Here is an 11,090-nt window from a genome sequence, read left to right as displayed (position 1 = left end):
TTGAAATAGTTTCATAACAGCAGTGATATAGTCCATAACTTCTCCAAAAAATAAACTTCATCGCATATTTTATTTAGGGGCCTAGAAACATTGGTTTTCTTACAGATTTACGAGGTAATACATAGAGACAACATTGATAACAATGGACTTTGTGTTGGCACATATTGCCCAATAAAGTGAGCCAAGTGTCATACTGATTAGTGGGTTAGTACACTGCCTGACGGAAATGGGTATTTCAGTGTAATTTCTGCACATACATACCATCGATGGATATGTAAAGATTCTTATTTGGAACTCTCTGCGCAGGCAGAACGGCCACCAGAGTGCTTCAGGGTTTTTCGTGCTTAGTGTTATTTCCAGGCCTAGTAGGGTATATAAAAGGCGCGAACAGCGTCAGATGCAGCGTGATCGCTGAAGGACACGGACATACTGCGTACTCGTATGAGACAGAGTTATGAGCACTTAAAAGAATTTGAAAGGGTCCTCATTGTGAGTCTGCTGGTCGCTTTTGAATGTGACCATGATTCGATGCTGGGCTGAATGGGAACAAAAGGGCAGGTATACTCGTTGTCAAGGCTCCTGTCAACCATGACAGGCCCTCCCACAAGGGAGGATCGCCCTATTGTATACCAACCACATCGCACATCGCAACCCCTTCACATCTGCGGCTACCATCCGAGAACAAGTAATGTACTCCATGCAGCAATCCGCGTCGCCCCGCATCATACGTATTAGGCAGTCAGCGTCCCATGAGTCGGCTGGCGTACCACAAACGACTGTTTTGGACTGATGTCTTGATCAGAAAGCTTGGACTGCTGCTGAACGACATCAAATTTTGTTCAGGGGTGAGTCGCGGTCCTGTACCATCCCGGATGATTGTCGTCTCAAGTATGACGGCGACTTGGGAAAGGTCCCATTCTTCTAAAGTTATGAAGAGGCACAGCGGTGTTAATCCGCGTGTCCTGCTGTGGGGAGTCATCGGATATGACTTCAGGCCACGACTGACAGTGATTGAGGGAATTCTGACGGCACAACGGCACGTCACTAACATCCCGAACCTCATGTATTAACTATTATGGTGTCGGTATCGTGGTGCCATTTATCAACAGGACAATGCCCGTCCACGCGTGGGACGTGTCTTTGTGAACTGTCTGTGTCATGAAGAAGTCTCGTGGACAGCGAGACATCCAGACCTGTCCCCGACAACGCCGAGTTCGTCCCAGTGCTAGTATCAAAAATATCGTGGACAATTTACAACAGTTGTGGGCCAGCTTGCTTCTGGAGTGGATACAATTGACTTTGTGACACCCTTCCCAAACGAATAAGTGCTCGCATCCAGGTCAGAAGGTTTGCGTTGTCATACTGATAAATGGTCTCATACTGCCAAGTTCTTTTAAAATTCGAATCGACTTCGTAATAAGTGAAACAACATCACATATCCTCTCAACGTGGGTGTTCCACTTTTTTGTACAGCAGTGAATATTTCTGACAGTTTCTTTCTTAAAAAAGTAGAAAAAATTTGTTATAGCTTCTTTTCAGCTGGATACCACTGTGTCGTCATAAAATTCTTCGTTTCTACAGTTTAGTGAGCATGAAAATGTATCTAATGTTGATGAAAATTCATCAACTGCCAGCTCTATTTCCCCTGACAAATAAACCGGCGATAGAAATCAGACGTGGACGCATTTTAGCGGAGGACGTTCCGAAACTACAATCCCATTTAAAAACAGTGATTGCGAACACAACGTTGTGTTTGAAGGTTTGGAGTTTAAGCGTGTGAAATATGTGACACAATAGGTGTATCAACAGAATGAATATAATACATATCACATGAAGGATTGTTTCGTTAAATTTAAAGAAATTTGGGTGGCTCATTTATTGAGTGCCAACAAAACAAAAATAGACAAAGAAATTTCTCAGTAACATTCAGCACATTTCAGAAAGAATCCAACTGATACTGTGCGCTATTTTGTTACTGTGGATGAGTCATGGACCTGCCATTTCACACTAGAAAGGAAACATTCAGCAAAGCAGTGGCCATAAGTGGGCGAGACTGCACCAAAAACTGGGGAAATCTATTTTAAATAGGGTTATGCTCCGCGTTTACGGAGAACAAAAAGGAAAAGGGGTAAACTGATCTACACTCCTGGAAATTGAAATAAGAACACCGTGAATTCATTGTCCCAGGAAGGGGAAACTTTATTGACACATTCCTGGGGTCAGATACATCACATGATCACACTGACAGAACCACAGGCACATAGACACAGGCAACAGAGCATGCACAATGTCGGCACTAGTACAGTGTATATCCACCTTTCGCAGCAATGCAGGCTGCTATTCTCCCATGGAGACGATCGTAGAGATGCTGGATGTAGTCCTGTGGAACGGCTTGCCATGCCATTTCCACCTGGCGCCTTAGTTGGACCAGCGTTCGTGCTGGACGTGCAGACCGCGTGAGACGACGCTTCATCCAGTCCCAAACATGCTCAATGGGGGACAGATCCGGAGATCTTGCTGGCCAGGGTAGTTGACTTACACCTTCTAGAGCACGTTGGGTGGCACGGGATACATGCGGACGTGCATTGTCCTGTTGGAACAGCAAGTTCCCTTGCCGGTCTAGGAATGGTAGAACGATGGGTTCGATGACGGTTTGGATGTACCGTGCACTATTCAGTGTCCCCTCGACGATCACCAGTGGTGTACGGCCAGTGTAGGAGATCGCTCCCCACACCATGATGCCGGGTGTTGGCCCTGTGTGCCTCGGTCGTATGCAGTCCTGATTGTGGCGCTCACCTGCACGGCGCCAAACACGCATACGACCATCATTGGCACCAAGGCAGAAGCGACTCTCATCGCTGAAGACGACACGTCTCCATTCGTCCCTCCATTCACGCCTGTCGCGACACCACTGGATCCGGGCTGCACGATGTTGGGGCATGAGCGGAAGACGGCCTAACGGTGTGCGGGACCGTAGCCCAGCTTCATGGAGACGGTTGCGAATGGTCCTCGCCGATACCCCAGGAGCAACAGTGTCCCTAATTTGCTGGGAAGTGGCGGTGCGGTCCCCTACGGCACTGCGTAGGATCCTACGGTCTTGGGGTGCATCCGTGCGTCGCTGCGGTCGGGTCCCAGGTCGACGGGCACGTGCACCTTCCGCCGACCACTGGCGACAACATCGATGTACTGTGGAGACCTCACGCCCCACGTGTTGAGCAATTCGGCGGTACGTCCACCCGGCCTCCCGCATGCCCACTATACACCCTCGCTCAAAGTCCGTCAACTGCACATACGGTTCACGTCCACGCTGTCGCGGCATGCTACCAGTGTTAAAGACTGCGATGGAGCTCCGTATGCCACGGCAAACTGGCTGACACTGACGGCGGCGGTGCACAAATGCTGCGCAGCTAGCGCCATTCGACGGCCAACACCGCGGTTCCTGGTGTGTCCCCTGTGCCGTGCGTGTGATCATTGCTTGTACAGCCCTCTCGCAGTGTCCGGAGCAAGTATGGTGGGTCTGACACACCGGTGTCAATGTGTTCTTTTTTCCATTTCCAGGAGTGTATATAACACACGAGGGAGCAAAAGTGCTTTGCGAACGAGAAAATTGGTGGATATGAAGGATAAATTGAATGAAAATTCTTACTATTTGACAGGTTTGTTACCCTCTGACTGCCGGTTCCTACATAGAAAATTTGTGTCAGTGAAACATTTGTGTGGAGTTAAAAGCCAAGTATAGATATCTAGCTTTCAGATCTCCAAGAATCTTCATTCTGACGTAGACTCTAAAAACTGGAAAATGTCGGCAAAGTAAATTGATCTACAAAGAGATAATGCCGAATAAAATGTGTGTGTTTAACCCGAGATATATGGCGTTTCATTGCCAGATCGACAGTAATGACAAAATTTTAGACACCTTGTACCGGCACGGGCTGGACTAGCTTAATGCCTCCATCTGAATGACGGAGCGCTATCTGAGGATTCGCCTGCCCTCACTCCACGTGACACTACGGAGAGGTTTGGGGTTCAGCTCAGAAACACTTACCATCTAGTCGGATCTCACTGTGCCGACGATCGATATTTACCTTAGCTATGGAGGCGGGCAAGTACCCCCATGACACTCCAAGTCAACTGCTCCAACGGTATGAAGTTTCGTATACTTATATATGGACATAAATCGATATGCATTTGGGTTATGATCGTTTTTGTTCCTGTGTGTTATAGGAAACCTGTATCGACAAAAAGAAGACCGATAAAGACACTGATCGCAAACGAAGAAAAGTGGGGTCATGTGCGCTGATACTTAAAAAGAAAAATGGATGGAGTTTACCAAGTCATTAGAAACGGACGCTACCTCAGTGGAGCACGAACGGCGAAAGAAATTATTCATGGCATCGTTGAAACCACGAGTCTGGCAACCACATGTAGCGAATAATGAAAAAACAAGATAACTGAGTTCTGCATCTACAGACTGATATCTGAAGCCTGCTCGCTCCGAATAAAGAATCCAGTTCTTTTCTACTGTGCTACTTCCCATGGGGTTTTAGATACTTCTTCTCGTTTTGAAATGAGAGAATCGTCCCTTCTTCCTTTCATCCTTTCCCGGACTGGAGGAGGCTACTTGTTCTAGGGCCTCATTTGGAATGCGAAGAGTCTAAATAATTTTCGACGAAGTTTTAGCTACTATAATACACGCTGCAGCCTTCGTCGCTGTCCTGGTATTGAAAGTTATCGGATTAAAGACATATATACAGCATACGCGCTTAAGTGAACTTACATAACTAGGAAAAATGACGTAATGTGGTACACATTTCCATGTAAGGGGAAGGAGGGCTGGGGGGGGGGGGGAGGGAGGGAAAGGGGAATGGATGGCCCACGTCCAGGGTATCTTTGCAGTAAGGACGCCTTTAGGACTATAGGCGCCTTAGTAGTGCAGCCACAGAAACTACCACATCAGACAAATGTTCCTTCACGCTCTATCAAGTTTAGTTTGCTTCTGGCGAAATTTCCAATTCGATTAAAGAAATAGGGAAACTGAAAGCTACGGTGTGATATCATGTTCATTGGCAGATTTTTTTTCCATCGTTTAAGGTGCCTGACACATACAAAGAACAGTTTCAGGATGTCTTGTACTTTATAGTTTGCTGAAATTAGTTTGGGAGTTCGTCAAGAAATCATGTTGATCAAGTAACGTTTTTAAGTGTGTGACAATTATTTTTTTCGGTCATTTCTGAGAAATTCTCCAGTAAGTAGAAAAACGCTGCGTCCGATTTACGTTTTCGGTGAAATCTGGTCAACGAGAGTGATAATCGACTAGTTTCCAAGAAACACAGTCTCACACCCTGTCATTAATGTTTTTTATTCACACATAATGTATGTAGAGAAGCGACTCCGATAGGATCATATAGCTCATCGAATACGAAGGTATGGGCCGCGCGGGCATTGATGCGTGTGTTGTCCTTACCGTAAGTTAGTGTAAGTTACACTAATCAGTGTGTAAGGCTAGGGACCGATGACCTCAGCAATCTGGTCCCATACAACCTTACCACAAATTTCAAAAAAATTTTACAAATGTAAGTGTACTTAAAACGTATTATCAAAATACCACTTCTGTCACGATTAAGGTGTTCATTCCGACTGTATCTAGCTAACTGCATTGTTTCCTCTTGTGTCCGTAAAGTACTGACAGAATTTGGACTCGACATTTCAAAACCGGTAGCATCGAGGAAGACATTTCAATTCAGGCAGCGGAGACAGTATAAGGATAAGCTGTTTCTACTGCATACTCAGTTACACGTCCGATGAACGGCTTATGCTTGGCAGATTATAATCTTGCAGAACAGCTTCATTAAACACAGGCAAATGCTCTACACTGAAAGCATTAAGTAAATATATATGTATGAATGATACGGATATTCATTGCTCTTGAACAAAGTATTTTAGTTTCCTTGGAAATTATTCCTAAAGTGTTTATAAAATTATCGGTTCCATTTGTAATGTAATTCTGTTGTATTATTTGCTCTTGTCGTCTCCCACAGACAGTCAGTGAGCACTTGAATTCATTCAAATCAATTTATTTACCTTGTAACCTCCCCACAAAAATGTATGAAAATATTTTAAATGAGAACAGACATCGTGCTAAGTGTAACCTCCCCGTAATTATTTTTAAATGATATGAATTGAATGAAAATGCAAATAGGGCCAAATGTTAGCTTCCCACAGTACTAAAAGTCAATGATAATAAAAATGTGCAAAATTGTTAAGTCCCCACAAAATTAACGTTAAGATCAACCTAATAAATTTTATAAGGGCAGCTGCGCTGACCTTAGGCCCTGTGCAATAATTAATCTGATAAATTGATTCTGGGAGGAAAAGCATAGGAAATATTGTTTCAATTGGAATGATTATTTTCTTAAAACGATTGCTTTGAAAACAAAATTATTATTGGGGCATTTCTTGAACAAATTAATTACAATTAACAGATGTTATTGGCTGAGCGCAATGCTCCTTCATTACCTTATTTAACAATATACCTCGAACCGAACCTTGACCAGAGACCCACGTCGACGCCCGCCGACTCCTCACACACAACTCCGACTGAGTACAACTCGCAGCAGCCTACTCGCAACTCGCTACGTACAACAACTGAACTCTCGCGCGGTCAAGGGCAGACTAGCAACGATAAATAACTCTCTGGTCAGAGATTCTGTCATGCCTCACCATCGCTGCTACTGAATACTTAGATTTTCTTACCGATAAAAATTGCTTAAAATCTACGTTCTCGTCACTGAATTTGAGAACACGTTCAGGTTTGTGTGAGAATCTGTTTGTCTGTGTCATTTCGGATTTCAAGTTGCGTAGCTTTTCAGGTTTTAAATCGCGTAGCTTTTCGGATTTTAAGTCGCGTAGTCTCTGTAAATTACCCAAATTATACGCGCCGCGTGAGTCTGACAAATGTTTACAAAGTGGCGTCTGCTGTGATGTGTTAAACGGTGAGACATTTTTTATCTCTGTTACCTCTTGCTGTAAACATTACAATTTTCTACGTAAGGTGTTATTAGATGAATCGATCTCATTGATCGTCTGTTGTAGATTTTGAAATTCAGGTGTTCGATTAAATGAAACCGGTGCAGTATCGTCTGATTTGTTGTCATTATTACTTTCAATAACGTCAATACGACTGGCCAATTCATCATATTTTTCAGTCAGTATTTTTGCCTGATCATCGTTTTTACTGTCAGAAGCATTAATCTGTTTTTGTAATTTACGTGTGGTCTCGTTCAATTTTTAACGTCAGCTTTGATGTCATCGGAATCCCGTGTTAGTTCTAATTGTTCGAATCTGTCTGTCACTGTCTGAATATCTGCTGTGTGTGTATCTGTTTTTGATTTAAGATCAGAAATTTCATCACGTAATTCGCTGTTCAACTGTTCGATGGTATTAATTTTGTCCGATACTGTAGCAATATTGTTGTCTACATATGTTTTTGCCTTCGCAAACATTTTATGTTTATCTTCTTGTCTCTGTGCAGTGATTGTTTCCATGACTTGACGTTTTACTTTATTCTGATCCTGTATAAATTTACGGAAACGCGTATCACTGTTTTGTAGGTGAAGATTAAAACGTTCGTCAATCTGAGTGTTCTGTTGGTCGAATTTCGCGTCTATCTTTGCATCCATTGTGCGCGAAAGTTCTGCTGTCATTAATTTAAACTCGTCGCGTAATTGTGTAGCTTTTTCAGAACATTGTTTACCGACTGTACTAATTTCGTCTCTGAGTGATTCTGTTGCAGCTGTTTGCATGTCCCTTAATTCTTGAGCAACAGACCTAATTTCTTCGTTACTTTTCCTAGCACAAGCCTCAATTTCCACACGTAATTGTTCCTTAGCATCATGACACTGCGCGGCAACGGCTGTAATCTGCTCGCTAAGCTGTCTGGAATTGTTGTCTAATTTTTCATTAAAGTGTTGTTTGAGATTTTCGTTACCTTGTTTGTTCTGTTCACTAAGTTGTTTGAAATTTTCATCATTGTTGTCTAGTTTTTCATTAATTTTATTAAGTTGTTTCAAACTCTCCTTAACTTGTTTGTTATCCTCACTCTGTTGTAGCAATAGTGCCATAATTTGTTCCAAGCCTAAATTACCTACTCTATTTTCTGTGCTGTTTGATTGCGTACCTGCAATTGTCGGGTTTTGTGTGACCATTTGGTCATTCTATAATTTACAAAAAGGATTGTCAGTCGGATGTACACTGTCAGTCACTATTTCGGAGTTAAATAAATCCGTCCTACTTTCAGTACACCGTCCATTTTCATTAGAAAAATTTGTCTGTACGTTGCTTGAATTTTCCAAACCAGGTGTGTTAAGCTGGGCAGCGCTCATTACAATAGAGCGCCCCGCGTCATCAATTGTCGTCAAATTAACAGAGGACACAATTAAGTTCGCTTGTTTATCATTAAAATCTACATCATTATTGGTGGTTGGAACGCACTGGTTGTCAGTGAACGCAGGATTGTCATCATTACACTGCGTGTCACAAGTACTATCGGTGAAGTTGTTTAAATCAGTAATTTCATTCATTATACTTCGCGATGCACTATTCACAGTCTTTCGCGGCATTTTTACAATAGTCACAATTATTCACAAGTGAAATAAGCACAATACAAAAATTAACAAACACAGATACAGCAGAGCAACGAATTGCCGATGATCTGAGGAAAGAATGTCATAAAATTAGTAAAAGCGTTGCGCCAAATGCTAATTATATTTTAGTTAATAAGAGCAGATATCTGACTACTTTTCAGAAGAATCTCAAAGAAATACGATCCTAGTCCGGATGTCGCCAAGTGTAACCTCCCCACAAAAATAAAAGAAAATATTTAAATGTGAATAGTCATCGTGCTAAGTGTAACCTCCCCGTAATTATTTTTAAATGATATGAATTGAATGAAAATGCAAATAGAGCCAAATGTTAGCTTCCCACAGTACTAAAAGTCGATGATAATAAAAATGTGCAAAATTGTTAAGTCCCCACAAAATTAACGTTAAGATCAACCTAATAAATTTTATAAGGGCAGCTGCGCTGACCTTAGGCCCTGTGCAATAATTAATCTGATAAATTGATTCTGGGAGGAAAAGCATAGGAAATATTGTTTCAATTGGAATTATTATTTTCTTAAAACGATTGCTTTGAAAACAAAATTATTATTGGGGCATTTCTTGAACAAATTAATTACAATTAACAGATGTTATTGGCTGAGCGCAATGCTGCTTCATTACCTTATTTAACAATATACCTCGTCCCGAACATTGACCAGAGACCCGTGTCGACGCCCGCCGACTCCTCACACACAACTCCGACTGAGTACAACTCGCAACAGCCTACTCGCAACTCGCTACGTACAACAACTGAACTCTCGCGCGGTCAAGCGCAGACTAGCAACGATAAACAACTCTCTGGTCAGAGATTCTGTCATGCCTCGCCATCGCTGCTACTGAATACATACGTGTTTCAACCTTTACTTAAATTTTAGCGTAATCGAAGTTTGTTTGATGTAACATGACGGATAGTTTCGCTAATTACATAAGCTTGATTGAAATTATCCGTCCATTTTGAGACTGATCTTTTTACTAATATTTATGTTATAGCTTCCTTCATGCGGTTAAGTTTTCGTATTTGGTTTCGTTTTTTAGGAATCATCCCCAACATTTATTAGAAAAAACGACATCTTATTCGCAGTGACATAACAGTTATTTTCGGATATAACCATCATGAACTAACCCCGATATGAAAGCATTAATTAACTTATTTTTCGACACATTCTTTGAAAAGCATTCTGAAGCAATTATAGTATCACAATGAATCATATTCTGCTTGATTTTGACAGTGATTTTCGTTTTTGTATGTTGCAACCCTTCTGTCCCATATCAAATCGATTCAATAAAAATATGTATAATAAGTATTATCTGCGTGCAGACTGAGATGGTATACCGTAAGAGCCCTTGCATCCATTTCGATCGATTGAATCATGCTAAAATTTGGTCTTCAATATCGTTGGATATTGTACAAACGATCTTTTATTCATAAGACACTTCGTAGTAGTTCTGACACAAATCTAAGATAGACGTCATAAAAATGCTGCAACAAGCCGTTTCAACTGGATGTGAGAAGATATAGACATTTCTGCAGAAATTTCAGTGAAACAGGCCAGTCTGTAGCAGACCGACGAGAACAACAGTTTCTGATTATTCGAATCTGATAAATAATATGATGACAACACTGATGACGTCATGTTGGAACGGAGCAGTATGTTTTCTTTGCACTAAATTATGATAAACAAAACATTATGCAAAGTTTTTTGTTTTTCAACCATTGCAATAATCTCTGACAAATCAAGTCGTGGAATTGCTACCATCAACACTACAAAACAAAATAACACAAGTACAAATAAAGCTAAGGCAGTTGATTTGAGAATCTGCAGATGAGGTCTCGCCTTTTATATAAAAACAAGAGACATAACCTCAACATGTGTTACCAATCTGCTGAGTGATCGTAGCGTCAGCCACACATCCTATATACGTACATCGAGAATTGGGGACTCCAAGGATGCAACAGTTTCTTTGTCCTCTGTTGTGATTGTTTAGTGTATACAGCTGTTAACGAACACTGAAGAGCCAAAGAAACTGGCACACCTGCCTAATATCGTGTAGAGATCCAGCGAGCACGCAGAAGTGCCGCAACACGATGTGACATGGACTTGACTAATGTTTGAAGTAGTGATGGAGGGAACTGACACAATGATCCTGCAGGGATGTTCATAAATCCGCAAGACTACGACGGGGTGGAGATCTCTTCTGAACAGCACGTTGCAAGGCATCCCATATGTGCTCAATAATGTTCATGTCTGGGGAGTTTGGCAGCCAGCGGAAGTGTTTAAACTCAGAAGAATGTTCCTGGAGCCACTCTATAGGAATTCTGGACGTGTGGGTGTAGCATAGTCCTGCTGGAACTGCCCAAATTTGTCGGAATGCACAATAGATATGAATGGATGCAGTTGATCAGACAGGATGCTTGCTTACGTGTCACCTGTC

Source organism: Schistocerca serialis, chromosome 2 (assembly GCF_023864345.2).
Source record: "Schistocerca serialis cubense isolate TAMUIC-IGC-003099 chromosome 2, iqSchSeri2.2, whole genome shotgun sequence".
In the NCBI taxonomy this organism is placed as follows: Eukaryota; Metazoa; Arthropoda; class Insecta; order Orthoptera; family Acrididae; genus Schistocerca; species Schistocerca serialis.
The sequence above is the reverse complement of the archived record's forward strand: the minus strand, read 5'-3'. Positions refer to the sequence as shown.